The 17,081-nt window shown below is 40.3% G+C and overlaps 1 protein-coding gene across 2 annotated transcripts in view; it reads right to left on the reverse strand.

The window, feature by feature from the left end:
• The window catches only part of COMMD10 (COMM domain containing 10), a 361,043-nt gene that overhangs the window by 263,354 nt on the left and 80,608 nt on the right, over window positions 1-17,081 (reverse strand). The gene's annotated exons all lie outside the window — the stretch shown is intronic.

A 17,081-nucleotide genomic window follows, 5' to 3' on the forward strand; every position in this document is an offset into this window, starting at 1 on the left:
CAACACACACTTGCCTTGTTTTAATATAAAAAAACACAGCTGAATTAAACTGACAAAAAAAATTATTCCGCCAAGAGGAAAATATGTACTTTCGGAAAGTACTTGTTGCTGTTCCAAGAACACATTCTTATCTCATTTGTTTGTATCCTATGCCAACTGACAGGAAAGTTGTCAAAGGCCCGCCTCCATGAAAATAAAAAAAAGGTATTCAGAAAAAAAAATGGAAAATTGTCGCATAAGACAGCTTTGGGTAGGGTAAGAACAAAGTAAAAAAAAACTGTTCTGAAATTGACAGTTTATCATTAACAGTTCACTATGTTGTTAGAAACATAAAGATATGACAGAAGAAGTCTTAATTTTCATCCATGTGAGAACTAGCCAGAAGCTATTCGTGAGTAAATAGCATTATTTGTAATAGATGAGTAAGTCAACTCCATATAAAATATTTAAAAAGAAAATTAAAGGATGAAAAGAATATGGAAGTCGAGGGAGATAAAGGTTTATGAGTGAAGCTTGCTAAGCAATCAAAATGAAATTTAAGACAAAGCATATTTGCAAACATTTAAATTATTCATACCGAATGTCTTTTTCAAATGACCCAAATAGTATTCCACAGAGATAGATGCAAACCTAGCATACATTTTACAATCAGCATTAAAGAAAATGTTTGTTCATAAGAAGAAAACAAAAAGATGAAAGGCAAAAACTACTTGTTCATTTCGGGTCCCTGTTCCATGGTTTTTTTTTTTTCTATTACTAATGATAAACTCAACACTCAACTTGTAATCACATTACATTGCTAGTAAAAGCTACTATTAATTTTATCTATTGTTGAATTAACGAAAGCAATGTTTGCATTAAATAATCTATACATGGCTACCTGCAATCTTTACATAATCCATGCCAAAAACAAGCCATCCTCACCATAAAAGAACCCACGCCGACCGCCTTGAATATACCTCATTATGTAAAACAAGCACCTGCTGCCTTTTCCTTGAGCTCATGCAAATTCTATAAATGTGTGCTTTTAGCGAGTCATATCAGATGTTCATATAATGTGTAGCCTTCCTTTTATTAGAGTACCTCAAAGTTTAAATATATATAATATAGTCATCCATGTAACTAGTGTACTGCTCATTTGTGGAACTTAAAAAAAAGTTTAAAAGGTGCCCATACATGGTGCGTTTTGTGGGTGCGATGCAATGCGCAATCTCGCGCACATCCCATTGATCAGTTCAAAAAGCACATACTTTTTTAACTAGATCATGATCGCATTGCGCGATCTACACCAAAACGCATGCAATTATTGTATGGGCAACTTTAGTGTCCAATCATTAGTGCTAAGGAAACATTTTAGCTTTCCCGCCTTCCGCCCTGCTCCCGGCAGCAACCACCCACATTTTATTAATTTTTTTAAATTAGGGAGCCTATTCCAGGATAAAAGGAATCCCGGGATTGAGCATTTTTCCATCCCGAATCCCGGGATTGAAAATATGCCCTGGGTTTGGCATCCTTAGGTAACATTGGGCCTTATTCTAGTTCATTCTTAGAGGCAAATTCCTTCTCAGATGGACAAAACCACATGCACCGCAGAGGGGGCAGATGTAACAGGTGCAGATAGAATTAGATTTGGGTGAGTAATTTTGTTTCTGTGCAGGGAAAATACTGCCTGCTTTATTTTTACACTGCAATATAGATCTCACTTTGAAGAAAAACCCCACCCAAAACTAACTCTCCCTGCACAAGTAACATCTGCCCCACCTGCAGTGCACATGGTTTTGTCCATTTGTGAAGGAATTTGCCTCATTGTGTGTAACTATCTGACAAAAAGATTGAAACACATGCTCTATTTTACACAGTAACTAGTTCAGTTGATAATTTAACAGTTTTGGATGATTTAAAATAATAGAAAAGAAAATGAGAAAAAAGAATTTACTTAAAAGCACACACAATATACAACACCTTAACTTAACACCTTAACTTGCACCCTGTAAGATTTATCAAACCTTCTAAAGAGGAAAAGGGGTGGTCTTGCAACCATATTTAACCAACATTCCATTACCAATAGAATTTGTAGCTCAGGTCAAAATAAAGTTATATCCTTGCTGGGCAAAAAAACAAAAAAGAGCAGGGAGACGTAATTGGTGAATATAAGCAAGAAATACCACAGTTCACTTTTCTTGGCCAGTGCTGTATGTCTAGAACATACGGAGATAGAAAATAATTCCCTTTTTAAGCTGTAAAAGAATAACAAGTCACCTTTGTACAAATGTTTAAATTTGAAATCTAATTTTTACTGATGAGCATAACGAGCGAAACACTTACAAAACCACAGTTGCAACAGTACATCAAGTAATTCTTGTAATTTGTTCTACTTAATTAAACAGAACAGAACACAGCCTGTTTTATCCTTCAGAGATATCAGACATTGCTTAGGATGTGCTACTTCTCTAGGTTTCACAACTCTGGGGAGAGGAAAAGCTAGAAGTTGTGTGATTGGCCTCCTGGGTAACACATTCTGTATTGTTAGCAATGAAACAAATATACCAGATGCTGGGGCAGAACATCAGACAAGTGACCAGTCCATCCCATTAGTATTATTAGACGAGGGAAAAGGGTTTATGTTAAGTGTTACAGATGCTAAATGAAACAGATTTAACCAACATGTCTTAATGACCGCTTATGTCTGTTTTCTGATGTGTGGGAACAAATGACTGATTGTCATGTACTCCCAAACATTACTAGATTTTTATTTCCACAAGCTCACCTGATGACTGGTTTGAATGATACTCTTTAAATGTGCGGCCAGCTTTACAAGGCTTTGAAGACAGAGGATGAGAGTGTTTAACGAACATCTCATTGTGGTATGCAAGTTTTTCAAAATATAGAAATATCTGAAATCCAAAATACTTCTGGTTCCAAGCATTCAGCTATGGGAGATACAACTTGTATATAAATGATTTTATAAATGTTCTCATCCATCTGTGTAAATGTTTTCAACCAGATTTCATTGACAGCATAATCTCATTTGATTTTTAAAGACAGGTACTAACTGTACCAGGTGATACACACTATACGATTATCTTTTTGATCTGGCTGGTTGGAACAAAAATATGGTAATGTCTGGGAACAAATTACGGTACTTGTTTCCTAGCACGGCCACAATCTTCTTGATCGTGTGCTTTAAGGCACACGATGCCCACGATGGACCCGATTTTCTTTTAAATCAGGTCCATTTTACCGGCAAATGGAAAATCGGGTCCATCGCGTCGGTCGTGTGCCTTTAATAAGGCACACGACGCGACCGGCGCGATGGACCCGATTCTCCATAGGCTTCAATGTTAAAATATTTTTAACATTGAAATCGTGTCGGTCGCGTCGGTCTTGTGCCATTATAATGGCACAAGATAAGATGGACTTGATTAAGTCCATCTTCACATAGTAATCAATGGGAAAGGGGCCAATATGGGCCATTTCTCATTGTATATGGCCCCGTCATGCCCCCACATTGTAAACGCCACCCCACTATTGACGCCAACCCGAAGCGTGGTGAGCGCAGCGAGCCCGCGAGGGGCGGCGGTGCGCGTCCTCCGACCTTTTCATACCCCTACTATCCACGTCGGCGTGGAGTTGAGAATAGAATAGTGTGGCGAACGCAGCGAGCCACCGAGCCCGAAGCGTGGCGAGCGCAGCGAGCCCCGCGAGGGGACGTGGATACCTTCACAGGTATCCGCGTCCCCTCGCGGGCTTCACAGGTATCCGCGTCCCCTCGCGGGCTTCACAGGTATCCGCGTCCCCTCGCGGGCTTCACAGGTATCCTCGTGCGCTCGCCACGCTTCGAGCTCGGTGGCTCGCTGCGCTCGCCACACTATTCTATTCTCAACTCCACGCCGACGTGGATAGTAGGGGTATGAAAAGGTCGGAGGACGCGCACCGCCGCCCCTCGCGGGCTCGCTGCGCTCGCCACGCTTCGGGTTAGCATCAATCGTGGGGTGGCGTTACCAATGAGGGGCCATTTCAACCATCAGGGGTGCTGAAATTGGGGTCTGGGGGCTATTTTACATTGAATCCTATGTAAAATCGGGTCCCAGGGACCATTTTACATTGGATCCAATGTAAAAATCGGATCGCTTCGGTCGCATCGCATGCGACCAAATCGCATGCGATGCGACCGACGCGATTTTTCCGACACGACCATCCCGATGCTAATCGGTGTGGCCGTGCTAGGAAACAAGTACCCAAATTACAATCAACCATTAGGTGGATACACACTATTTTTCCCATCTGACTGGTTGGAAAGAAAATCTGGTGATTTCTGGGAGCAAATGGCAATTGACCGTTTGCCTACCAAAATGGAAAACAGACAATAACGGTCATTCAATTTGTTTAAAGCCTTTTGATTGAACCAATTTCTGCAAATGTTTTTGTCCATTTTCCAACAAATGGTTGATTGTAATTTGTTACCAAACATTACCAGAAACCGTGAAAAACATGACGACCTTAAATTCGTGTTGCCAGTCTGATGTAGCACCTGCCAGCCTGCAGGATCGCCAGATGTCCTGAGCTGGCGGACAGGATCTCCATCTGACAGGGACACGTGAGTGTCTAACACGCTTGTGCGTCCCTGTCAGCACGGCGGCAGGGAGCGGATACCCTGCCAGTCTCTGCTTCAGGGAGAGGGGCAGGGTGAGTGGGGGGAGCAGTGGACGGCGCACCCCCCCTTCTGTTGGTTGGCACGCAGCGGCGATTGGCGATTCTATTGCCAGGAGCAGCTAAATTGAGAGCTGCTCCATCTGTACGCTAGGTCGACCATTTTCAGATGTTGACCTAGTCACTGTCGACCATTAGTGGTCAACGTAGACATTGTCTATCCACTATACTGTAACCATTCTATGGCATATGCCATATAAGAAGTTTCTAGCAGCTTTAGAAAGTTGTCCGTTTTGTTTTGTTTTTAATTTAGAGGCTTTTTAATGTTTCGTTATTTTTTGGGATGCTAAATTCCTATAAATATTATAAATATGTCAAATATTTGTTTTCATTCTTCATCTGCTTATTCTCTCTCCAGTATGTCAACCTATTTTAATGCTAAAGTAAATAGGATTGATTAGAAGATGCAGATTTCTTCGATTCAAAGTAGATTGCATTTTTTATTTGATATTACAGCGAGATGAGGGCCGGAAGAGTGACCCTCTTTCTGCAGTGCAAACTTTACTTCTCTCAAACAGTTTTGCTTCCATGCAGTGTAAGAAGCCAGGAACTAGTTAACAAGCCTTATGCATAATACACATTTAAAATGTAAGAAGCAGCTTATTCCATTTGAATAATGGGCTTTTTATGCAAGTTTAAGTGCAAGCAAGGCCAAGACAGAGGCACAGCAACATGTCTGAACAATTTGTTTATAAGGATCATTATTTTCCCTCAGACTTTATATGCGGCTATTGAAATGTCAAGGCAGGGGGCACTTTATTCTTTTAATGCAGACCTTTCAGCCCAAAAATAAACCATAGTGTTGCTTTATAACAAAATAAAGATTTATCTAGAATACTGTGCTAATAACAGAGATAACATTCAAGTTTTTACTCCCCTCCACGAAACTGAAATGGCAAGGGCTCTCATCGTTACTTATATGGGCCCGATTCTGAGGGGCAAATTTACTAAAGCTTCTAAAAAAGATAAGAGGTAATGTTGCCCATAGCAACCAATCAAACGCTGTCTATCATTTCTCTATTGCAACCTAGAAAATGATAGGTTGAATCTGATTGGTGGCAATAGGCAACAACGCCTCTTTTTTAGAAGCTTTGGTAACTTTAGCCCCGAGTTGTACACAATGGTGATATTCACACAAACTGTCAATGTTTCTGCACATGTACCTAAGCAGTTCAACTGTCCAATGGTGAGTGTGTACATGTGATGCATGGAGTCTTAAATTTATTCCTGGGTGGTGACTGAGGTGACTATTCAGATGCACAAAGATGTATCTACATTCTTGTAGGAGTTTCAATTGGAGGCCATACTCTGACAGAGAATCTGCTTCTAGCGTGTGGCTATTGCTTGTTCCAATGGTGCATCTCATGGTTGCCTCTAACTACATAACAAGCACAATGGTTGCCTCTAAAAACGTACCAAGATTGTGTCTGAAAATGCACAAAGTGCACCAGAGAAGGACTTCTACCAGTATTAAAATAAAGCGTCAGATGCAACTCCAGCAAAAATGCAAACATGAACAATGCAGAAACTGTCTTCATTTATATTATGGTACCATTCTTATGGTACCATTAGGCACTGCACTATACGAAGAGTAAATATTTACAAAACCTAAACAGTTGGATTTAAATGTGTTAAGCCCCATACACAATAGTCTTTCTGAGAGATATTGTGGACAATATTGCCTAATGTGTGCGCTCCCAGTCATTAAGGATGCCCCCTCCCTTGTCCAAGCGTGTCCACACAAGGGAGGTTATCTTTAACATTGGTCATGCTGCAGCAAGGCCATCGCTCCCCTCTGCCGTCGCTCACCTCAGAGCTTGCATCGGCAAGAGTGTATGGGGCTTTACGGAACATGACATTTGAGGAACAGGTGCATATTAATACTGCTTAGGTAAAACTTGAAATTGAGACAGGGACACAATTTTTTAATAACAAAGTTGGACTCATGCAGAAACCATCCTTTCACCATGATTTCCTTCCTTTTTAAATTTCTCTATATACAGTAGCTATATACAGTATCTATCTATCTATCTATCTATCTATCTATCTATATGCTGGAAGATGGCCCGCACTCCAAGGCTCAGGATAGTGTTAGTGGCACCAGGTGCCCTCCCTTGGAAGACAGGAAAAGTCTCCCATATGTATCGTGGTCATGGGGCGGCACTCCGGCGACTTTGAAATAATAAGATGAAGAGATTAAAAGTCTCGAAACTAAGCAGGCGTTTGTCTCTATTATTTCAAAGTCGCCGGAGTGCCGCCCCATGACCACTATATATATCTATATATATCTATCTATCTAGAATATATATATATATATATATATATATATATATATATATATATAGAGAGAGAGAGAGAGAGAGAGCGAGAGAGAGAGAGTGAGAGAGAGAGAGAGATCAGTGTTTGTAATGAGGGAGAGGGGGATACATACTGTACAGATGACCCGTCCCTCCTTTGTAAGTGCCTTAACTAACCCCACCCCACCCCCCCTCCTCCCCACAACCTGACCCTAACCTTTCCCTCCCCTCAGCCTAACCCTGCAATAACGATTACCTTGACCGATACGTTCTGACAATATAGATCATTATGTTTCCGTGAATCTGAATTATGTAGAAATAATGAGTAAAAGATATTGAGCAATAAGAAAGGTACTGACCTGGGAAAAGTACACAACTTTTCTTATCATTCCTACCTGTGAAAATGTTGTTTCTTGCATTTAATGAAGATATTTCATTAACAGGGCACTTATTAAATGAGATAGATATGGATTATGCAACATGACTTTCTACAAATCATTGTCATATATGGGGGGTATCTAATTACCCATAGTAAATTAACACATGTACTAGTGTAGCCAGGAACTATCCCAATAGACTTCGTGCTGGCGCTTACTTGGTTTCACCTGGCTTTTTCTAGTAATCGGGGTTGGGAAATACACAGATCTGTGGCTTTTCGCAGACACTATAAACTTTTTAACAAAAAGCAGGTGTTTTATCTCAGCTTTAACAACTGGATAGGCCCAAATAATAAATAAAGAAAGAAAATCAATGAAAATGTTTTTATAAATTTTTTTGAATTTGCACAGTGATTAAACGTCTGTGCAATCATGCGGATCACAGTAGTGCAGCTGGCGGTCGATCAGTGATCCAATAGAAGTAATTCGAAGACATGCACTGTACAGGTTTTCACTATCTGGGCAACGACTATCTAATCACAGGGCTCTGCAAAGTAGCAGATCAGATCTGAATAACCTCCTTTATTTGAAAGAGTATACGTTAGCACATGTACACAATATGCGCTAAGTGTACAATCATGTATTTCTGTAAAGAGTTTTGTTGAGCAATAAGAGGGTGCACAGAGTGCCAGGAAAGGTATATTAGCTCTGCATCTACCGTTCTGACTCCAGCATATGGTATCTCTATAGGAGAAATAAACATGGTGATAATGAGCCTTCTGGAAGACACCATGTATTATTATCACAAACGCTAAGTACCATAAAGTGATCTAGAGGTACAAAGAAATTAGCAAAATGCTTGCTCTGGTTGTTGATATTTGTGGAAAGCCCCTTAGCAGCATAATAAGGATCAGAGCCTCAGTGAAAAAAGTCATAGATGGTTTCATCTGCCATCACTGAAAATAAGCATTGTACATTGCACATTGGTATTACAACCAGTATTGTAATGCAGTGTTAAAAGTGCACAATAACAGACAGCACAGTAAGTAGACACTTTATTGGTTGATTTCCTTGTTGCTGCAAAAATCTAGTCAGTAGATCGATCATGTTACATAAAAGCATGGAGAGACATGTTCAAGGTGTGTGTGTGTGTGTGTGTGTGTGTGTGTGTGTGTGTGTGTGTGTGTGTGTGTGTGTGTGTGTGTGTGTGTGTGTGTGTGTGTGTGTGTGTGTGTATGTGGTTAGATCATGTAAATTAGTACATATGATAAATATGCAGTATTTGTAGACTTGACAAATTATTTTAGACTATTTTGATTTGTGTTTTCTAGTAGCAAAGTGGGTGCAGCTGTGTCGTATCCGGTTACCCATTTTTCATTGTTTCTAAAACTTGGCTTTGTGTTCGAACAGGGCTACAATGCAGAGAACGGTGTTTACATAAACCTGTATTAATTTAATAAAGATAATAAACACAAACATAGACAATTATTCACATCCAAGACCTCATTAGCAGTTTTATAGACCATATGCTAACCCGTCTCAAGTTTGTAATTATAGACATTTAACAGATGTAAGCAAACAAGCCAAGCAGGTAAAGATGTGTAATACATCTGACACTGTCACATCTAACTGGATTCCACATGAGTCCTCCAATGCTGTCCGTGTCTATGAAGGGAACGTTGGATGCATGTGTGTTAGTACATACGGTAGAGCGTTTTTTTTTATGCATTATAGACTTTCCGAGTGTGTGCAAAGGCTGATCCGTAGAAGATGTCTCTAATCAGACAACAGAAGCTGATTTGGTCTTGAAAGCTCTTTTACATATTCCCATGGGCCCATCTGTCAGCAGAAAATAGTGCATTTCCCCCCATTTGTAGCATCACCTTTCAATAAATAGCAGAGAGCATCATCCTTCTGGTACAGTGCATGTGAGGATGAAAGACTAAGCAGCTGTGTTTCTCACCGCTGGAGACTGCTACTATGTGCTCTTTACAGAGTACATTATGTCCACCTGCATTGGCTTTGTTCAAGAATTCTCTCAACCAATAACTAGCCGCCAAGTCTTTTCAAAATATTTTTTAAAATTTAGCAGCGCTTCGCACCTAGCCACCGCCTGGTGTATCCCACTACTAGTTCCCAGTCGCCACTCGGACTCCGCTGCCTACCCCCAGCCGCTGCCAGTTCCCAGGGAGTTTTTTTAGATGCAATAAAATCGCATACGATTTATTGTATGTAAATATGGCACATCAAGTGCCAAATTGTTAGTGAGCTCTCCCGGGGAGTTCAAGGGGCAACTGGTCCAACTTGTGCTAATGAAAAGTCGGATAAGTGTATCGGGGGGCCATAAAGCTGTGTGTACACACTATGCGATTTTGGCTATCAATTTTCACTATATAGTCAAAATCTCATAGCAAGTTAGCCAAAATCACAGTATTCAGCAGCATGCAAACCCTATGCTCAGCCCCGCGGCGTCAGTATCGCATGGTTGTGCAGGTACTGTATGTCTATCTAGAATGTCACTTGTAAAATGTATTTGGCCTAGGGCCAAATAGCAAGATTGTAAACCATAACCGTATGAGCGCAAACATCTCTGTGAGAGATGTGCAAAACATCCGTTAAAAATGCCAGCAATTGTTATATAAATTCAAAGAAAAAAATGTTGTGTAAAAAAAAAAGGATTGTTTTCTATATAAAAGGTAAACATTACAGGTCATTATAAATGAACAAATAAATATATGGTTGGCAATTTTCACACCTATTTTGACAAATTCACTTGGTACTCAAAGGGTTAATTGCAGTTATCCAAAATTGAACAGTCAAAATTGCCCATTAGCCTGAATCTCACTGTGTGTACACACGGTGCAATTTGGGCTATTGATTTCTACTATATAATCAAAATCAATTGCAATTTAGTGCAAAATCACATCATGTGCACCCGCATCCCATCCCGATGTGTGACCCCATTGCATCGGGATCAAAAGTAGAAATAGTCTATTTTTACTATGTCCGAACGGGCGCTGTCCCTCCATCCCTGGCAGCCGATGCTGGAACCCTGCTGGGTCACGGCAGCAACCGATATCAACGCGATATTGGCAGACGCTACATCACACAGTGTGTACACACCATAACTAAAAGGGACAAGGACCAATTCTAGAGAACAGTTTAAAAGTTGTAGGTTTACAATTTGGGAGTTAAATGGAAATGTTTTACAGACTAGCAGGTTTATCCATCCTATCATAAGCTAGCAGGTAGAACACTTTGTCTTTTTACAATAATTTCCAAATAAAAACCAAACAACTGTCCCTGCTATGGCTATGCCGGACATTACTGCATCACGACACCTCTATAAAACTTCCAATAAAACAGCCAGAACAAACCAGGGATAAAGGGCACCTATCGTAGTCTAGTATATTAGTTTACAGCCCAGGATACAAGTGGCAGCCGAGCTGTAGAACCGTATATAAACTTTCCCCAGTGTCTCTATTGCTGACTAATTTTTTTTAATCCAGAACTACTAAAAGCGCAGAAGTTGGCTTACAAACACTTGTTTTGATACATTCTCACAGTAAATGTCACATAAAGAGAATTTAGGGGAACTTGCTGTGCTCTTGCAAAAACAAACAAAGAATTGGTCCCTTTCTTCTGTAACTTCTTGTCCTCCTCCTATGAAATACAGTGCATCTCATGTTAAATAACAGTACATATTTTACACAAATCATTTCTGTATTTCCGCTTGTGATTATCGCTATTCTTGATGGGATCCTCTGGATGAAATACTTCTGAGGAAGGAAGATGGAGGAAAACATTTCTATGAGCAGTAGCCACGTTTAAATCAAGCAGAATTTGGTTAGCCGCAACAAATCTTTTTAGCCCTTATACTGTACTAACATCCCTCACTCCTATGATGCTTTTATGCTGTATCCGGGACGGCTGTTACATTATCAGAGCATGTGTCATTGCGTATTTCTCCAGTGGACCCCACCCTGTATATACTGTATACTGAATACTTAAGTGGGTTTTCTCACTGCTGGTTCTGCAACCTGAACTACACCTCTATTTAGATATGGTTACATTTCAATATAGAGGGACTGGTAATAATGCTTGCTGCAAAGTGGCAGGTACTGGAAGCAAAGTGAAAAGATGGGACAAAGAGAGAGAGAGAGAGGAGAGCATTGTAGTTCTCTATGGATAACCTGTACATTGTGGAACTACACACTGAAATATGCTAACAACATTAGTGAAGAAATGCAGTTACTTTCAGTGGCAAATGCAGGATTTTAGAGGGGGGGTTCCAAATGCAATCCTCCCACTCTGCAGCAAATTGGAGGGAGCACAGAAGTCTGGAGGAGTGGTAACAGCCCTGAAAATTTACATTTTTATACAATGGATAACATTTAACAGTACAGATGGTCTCTAGTATAGGCTGTTTCAAACATTTAACGTGGTCAGAAAATGTTTAAACATATCATAATAAATACACAAACATATATACAATAGAACCACTTCTACACGTTCTAAGCTTATAATCTCCCACTTCATGGTAAGGCTCCTGTCTCTTCCTCCTGGCAGCTACTCTCTGGTCCATTGCGATGTTTGATGGCTCAGATCCACACATACAGTAAATGTGGTAGAAGAGCTGGTACACTGGGCATGTGCTGCAGCTTCGCTTTGTCCCTTACACTGCAAGGTGTGGTGGCAGCTCTACTGATCATATTATATACCAGTGCTATTGTTGCCATAATTTAAGGCACTTACTAAGAGAAGGGGGGAAACTCCCCCCTGCATTTGCCTATAATTTTCAGAATGCCAACGCTGAACATGTTGACATTCACAAGGACATTGCTGACATGTTTACTGTGTCAGAATGTTGTCAGCCACAACATTGACACCTGATTTTAGGATCAGGGTTTAGCTGCATTTAGTCGGCAGCAGTGGGGAAAGTGGCTTGACACATGGGCGTGTGGTGAGATTAATATATTTCTACATGGGAGGCAGAGCAAAAGTGATATTGCATCATTGTGCCCCCACTGCAAGAGATTACCAAGCAGGGTGCACAGCCATGATGACGCGATTCACAACATCGTACCCCTCGGCTGCAGAGGAACTACCTGCTGGCAGAGTTAAATGCTAAGTGTGCGGGTTCTTGAGAGTGGGTCAGATGTGCCCATTTTTTCAAGTGGTCCGGAGTGTCACTTGGGAACCTCCCGGACTCTCCAGGAGAGGAGGCAAATATGCTGTTACACAAAAAAAAAAGTGACATTCTGTGAATACTGTTTTTCATAATTTTTACTAAATACTGGTATGTACAATGTATAGATTTCAATTGTACCATCCCTAGAAATAAGTTATGTATATATGAGATTGTAAATTGTTATACATGTCCATTATTGTAACCCATTTACCCTTACTTTATTTATTTATTACGTTTCTTATATCGCGCAGCATATTCTGTTGCGCTTTACAAGGGAGACAGTGATACAACAAACAGGGTATTTACAGACAGTCAAAAGGGTATTTGTAACACCTTTAAGAGTAGCTCTGAAGAAGCCCCATATAGGCCTAAGGGCCTTATTTTGGTTCACTCTCAGAGGCAAATTCCTTCTCAAATGGACAAAACCATGTGCACTGCAGGGGGGTAGATGTAACATGTGTTAGATTTGGGTGAGTTATTTTGTTTCTGTGCAGGGTAAATACTGACTGCTTTATTTCTACACTGCAATATAGATCTCACTTTGTAGAAAAACACCACCCAAATCTAATTCTATCTGCACATGTTATATCTGCCCCACCTGCAGTGCACATGGTTTTGTCCATTTGAGAAGGAATTTGCCTCTGAGAGTGAACCAGAATAAGGCCCTAAATGCATAGGGGCAGTTGCCTTATTTAATTATCACATTTGAAGCTTTTGATCTTGGCGTTCAGTTTCATAGACACCATATTCAATTAATTAGTGTATAATCAATTAAAATTTGATTGTGTGGCCATTTTTTTTGGGCGGGGGGGGGGGGGTGACGTTTCATATAAGAATTGTTTCTGTAATTTAAAACAGTTGGGTGTGTTCCTTTAGCGCTCTCTAAGACCAATTTTCTCAAGTATGTTGTTATGCCTGCAATATAATGTGCTCTGTATGTGTGAGCTGCCTAAGCTGCTTCCGCCACCCTAAGTGAGGGAACAAGAACTAGGACTTTTACCTCCTACAGAGCATCCTTCATCAGCACAGTATAACAGCACAGCCTCTGGAGCATAAATGGCACCATACTCATAGGCAGGGACAAGGGAGCAGCTAACCAGTCAGAATTTATATACCTCTACACTAATCCCACCCCATTGATAGCTCCCCGTCCAACATGTCACTATTGCAGTCAGTGATAATGGCAGACAGCAACTGTAGATTCTGAACACAGTCCTACCACCGGAACATTATGCTTCAGGTACTGGCATTCATGAGTGGGTCAAGTTAGAAAGGGTTATTGCAATAGTAATTTGTTTTGTACTGCTGGAATAAAAACATTAGTTACCAAGGTACTAACAAGCTCTGTATATGCATTTTAAAAACAGATGCTTGCATGTGGTATAATGAAGTTGCATTTCCTGGTGGTCATCTAGATGACATACGTATAGGATCAGAATGTAAACAGACTGGTCCAGCTGCCGACAGCATTAACCAATACAATTATGGCTAATAATAACATAGTAATAATTTGTAGATACCAGATTTATAAATGTAAAATACACAGACATTACTAATCTATCTAGAACTAGGTCAATAATACCTGAAACCATTACAGTGAACTGGATAGCTCAGATATCATGGTTTTCATTATTCATTTTGAATCCTTGAGTAGTACGAGTAGTAATCACCTTCTGCTATAAATTATTTGTGTGACCATATCAAGGCATGAGACCCCACACATCAGAAGTCACAGACTATAGGAACTCCACTGTGACTTCAGCTACTCTTTCCTGTCTGTCAACCGCCAATTATCCATGCTCTACTTTCCCTGGTCTATGCTCAGTCATCTATCTTGCGAAGACAGTGTTGTGTGCTGTGCCAACTAATCTCCATAGAGATCAATGGTCTATATGCAAGCTTCCATGTCTGCTGTTCATCTGACAATGGGGAAAAAAACAGCACAATTCCACTAAAGATTATTCAAAAGCAGTCTTCAAAATTCAATTAATGTTTGCATGTAGTCTCGAGCACAGAGTAAATTCTATGACTTGTGCATCCCCGAAGGGCAAATAAGTGTGTAAGATTATCAGGACCAGCATGAGGGGGCAGCCACAGTACGAGTCCATGGATAAATGGTCTGTATACATTTTCCACCCATACATGCTATTTATATGTTTAGCAGTTCCCCCCTATATGTCAATCAGAATCCATGCCTCTTCCAATGCCCATCAATCTCTTAAAAATGTTCTGTAGCAATTATGGCTATGAAAGTAGGCTGTCTTGGATGCCATGAAGCAGAGAAAAGGGCAAAACAAAGCACAATCTCCCAAGTCTCTCCCATTATCCAAGTATGGTTTATAGCAGAGTAGTGAGGACAGATCTGCCAGCTTGCTGCTGAGAGTACAATTGCCTCAGGACACAGTGACCCATTGTAGTAGTGTTTTGTTGACTTTATTTTACAACACCAGTGATTCCTGCTACTGCAGTAGTTTTACGTGACACAAAGATAAGAGTCCTTATACCAAGTTGCAGAACCGCCGCACTATGTAGTGCAGCCTGTGCAAACATGGCAAAACATATTATTTCATTTACAGTAGGACCAGTTTTGACGAATATTAGTATAATGCGAAGATGGGTTAAGTGAGAGAAGGAAAAGCACAAGAGGGCCCTGCTCATGAGAGCTTACATTGTAAAGGGGAGGGGCCGACAGACAGACAGGGATGACAAAACTGGCGTTTGCAAGGTTATGCAACAAAATCGCTCCACAAGAGTGCATTGATTAATTTGATAAACCAATTTGTGCGTCTCACTTGGGTCAGGCATCTCACGCTGCATGGCGTATTGAAGCTAGGTGTATGAGGACATATCTGGATGCGTGAATTAAAAAAAAAAGTAAAATGAACTTATTCATGTTACAGAATTTACTTTAACTCGAAATTTCTACCAAAAATGTATCCTAATATTAGAATTATAGACTTCAAAAAGGCACATTATCCCTCTATATGCCTACACGCCTATCTTCCTACTCACTGTGAACCTTCTCCCTCTCTGATAAAGGTCAGCCACAAATATACCACTTGCAAGAAGCTTTGACAGAAGCACTCATGCCTCAAACAAAGCAATTTCCAGTTTCACTACACAATTATTCAACTTCTACTAGGTCTATGTGATTCTCAGTTCTTCATTTACATTTTCCTCATATCAGACCTCAATGCCAATCTATGAAAGTGTTTTTTTCTTACTATGATAACGTTATTTTTCTATTCAAACTATTTTTATTGAAGAAAAGTGTTCCAGAAAATGTGATTTCAAACAATGAGGAGTTATAATATCACAAGGCATGGTAACATACTGCATAAAAATGTATTAACAGTGAAGAGGTAGCAATACCGTAAAAAAGTGAATTATGTCAAGATACAGTCAATAGAACTCAATCAGTATAACATTAATAATAAAGGGGAAGGGGAGGCAACAAAACATACATTATATAAGAATATAATACAAAATAGATTGGTTGGGCACTCAGGAAAACAAAGTATGCCATTCAAATTAAACAAGTTTGTGGATTATCTCACATCGGTACCCAGCATGGGATGAAATGCCCGTACATCCAGCATCCAGAGTCTAGGTCACTTGTGATCTTCTGAAATTCACAAGGTCAGATCAATATGTCAGTCTACTCTTATACTTGTTCCCTCTTAACTTCATGTCCCCTTCATATCACCGCAAATGTTCTACATAAGCAGTAGCTAGATACTAGATATGCAAGATATTCTCGTAAGATAAATGTTACTTACACGGAGTGATCCCTAGGGCTTTTCCTCATCATGTGAATTGATCTGCTTCTGTCTAGAAATGGTGTTATTGCAGAGATGTGGGGAGCTTGAAATACAGTTAGCTATGGCCAGATATATTTCACATGTAATTTAAGGTACCTCACATCCTAGAAGATAATTACAGGTACTCCAGGGTGTCTAACTGGCATTACACATAAGGATTTCTACAGCTAAAGACAACTCTAAACCACAAAGGAGGGTTCTCCAGGGATCTCCTCATCGGCGGGCAGCACGGATGATGTAATGGTTAGCATTACTGCCTCCCAGCACTGAGGTCATGGGTTCAATTCCAACCATGGCCCTAAATGTGTGGAGTTTGTATATTCTCTTCGTGCTTGCGTGTGATTCCTCTGTGTACTCCGGTTTCCTCCCACAATCCAAAAACATACTGATAGGTCAACGGTCTCCCAACAAAATTAACCCTAGAATGTCTATTTTCGTGTGTGTGTGTGTGTGTGTGTGTGTGTGTACATGTGGTAGGGAATCTAGATTGTAAGCTCCACTGGGACAGGGACTGATGTGTATGTTCAACTATACTCTGTAAAGCGCTGCGGAATATGTGTGCGCTATATAATTAACTGATAATAAATAAAAAGACAGGACTGTAAGGCCATACATCAGAAAGACTGGTCTTACAATCATGATTGTGTCCAATTTCCCTTCAACTCCTCGGCAGTCGGTGTTTTTT

This window comes from Crinia signifera, chromosome 1 (assembly GCF_055691185.1).
Source record: "Crinia signifera chromosome 1, ASM5569118v1, whole genome shotgun sequence".
NCBI lineage: Eukaryota > Metazoa > Chordata > Amphibia > Anura > Myobatrachidae > Crinia > Crinia signifera.